Consider the following 1,398-nt stretch of genomic DNA (forward strand, 5'->3'; position numbering starts at 1 on the left):
TATATATATAAATATAAATATATATATGATTATATATATATATATATATAATATATATATATATATATATAATAATAATAATAATAAATATTGGGAATAAATCCAAACTTACAGGGAAAAATCAGATTTAGATAATTAATTATTATATTTTTTAATAATTTTGTTTACATATTTAAATAATATAAATTAATCATATGTATTGGCTTAAGTCTTTCATTGTTTGATTTGCCTAATAGTGGTTTTGTCTCTAATTTAATATAATATATATATATATATGTGACCTCATGTGTACCGTTGGCGATTTTTTTTTTCCTCTGTGTTCCCTTATCTGGATCTTTCCTTCTCCTATGTTTCCGATGAAGAGCTCCGCTCGAAACGTTAAACCCTCCTTCTTTCCTTCTTTCCTGAGCGTCCAATAATACTATATTTGTTCCACGTCCTCGCGTTGTTGTGTTTTTTTGTGCTTTCTTGTTTGGATTAACTTTATATATATAGCATGTGAATCACTTGGGGATGATTTTCCAGAGCTGCTCTCTGCCTGACTTTAACATCTCCGATGTTATACCATCTTTCCCTGGTGCCATTCCATTTTTCATCAAGCTGATGGCTCTTTCAACATTACTGACAAGGATAGGTGGCACATTTTCTTCCTGATGGATTGGTGGTAATGGCTGGACATTTCTGGTAGACTTGAAGAGCTTGGTGTAGAAGTCTTCGCAAACTTTTTCCATCTCACTCTTGTCATTGACCGGTACTCCATCTGTATTCTTCAGGGCCGTCACCTCCGATCTATATAGTACCATGTCCCTCTTGCATTTCTTGAGGCTCTTCTTTTCCTCTGCGGCCTTCAAGAGCTTCTCCATCCGGTATGCCTCAAAGTCTCTCTTTAGTTGTTGACGAATCATTCTGCTGAGAAGGGAATATTCAAGGTGATCTTCAATAGTGCTCTTTCATATTTTTCCTCTTCTTGAGTAACTTTGTAGTTTCCTCCGAGATTCTTCCCTTCTTCTCTCTTAGGCACAGTTGTCGAGTGGTACCTGCGTGAGTGGAAACGACCACTCGGAAGGCCTCCACAATGGTGGAGTTATGATTTCAAGGTGATCAAGGTGATATATATATATATCCTAGCTTGATTTATGCATCCTTCACCACAACCTCGTTTAGGCTTAGCAGCCCTTTCTGTTTTTTTTCACAGTCCTGTTTGTATTACCAATTTTGACCCTTTGCAAAATCCCAAATTATATTTAATCTGTTTGCGGAAGCAGCTGGTTTATCAAAAATGTATATTGTTGTTAAATGCTCGAAATACGAGATTAGAAAAACAGCCAACAACTGATGAAGGGTCGTTCTTTATGTTGCTTGTTTTGTTTTCCATTTGTGTCTTTCGTTGTTTGAAAG

At 35.6% G+C, this 1,398-nt stretch overlaps 1 long non-coding RNA gene across 1 annotated transcript in view; it reads left to right on the forward strand.

The window, feature by feature from the left end:
• LOC118764894 overlaps positions 1–896 on the forward strand; it is a 20,435-nt gene extending 19,539 nt beyond the window's left edge. The window contains exon 4 of the long non-coding RNA XR_005000730.1: positions 774–896. This is a non-coding gene — a long non-coding RNA (uncharacterized LOC118764894). The remainder of the gene's footprint in view (positions 1–773) is intronic.
• Positions 897–1,398: the final 502 nt, after the last annotated feature.

The sequence above is a fragment of the Octopus sinensis genome, linkage group LG9 (assembly GCF_006345805.1).
Source record: "Octopus sinensis linkage group LG9, ASM634580v1, whole genome shotgun sequence".
NCBI lineage: Eukaryota > Metazoa > Mollusca > Cephalopoda > Octopoda > Octopodidae > Octopus > Octopus sinensis.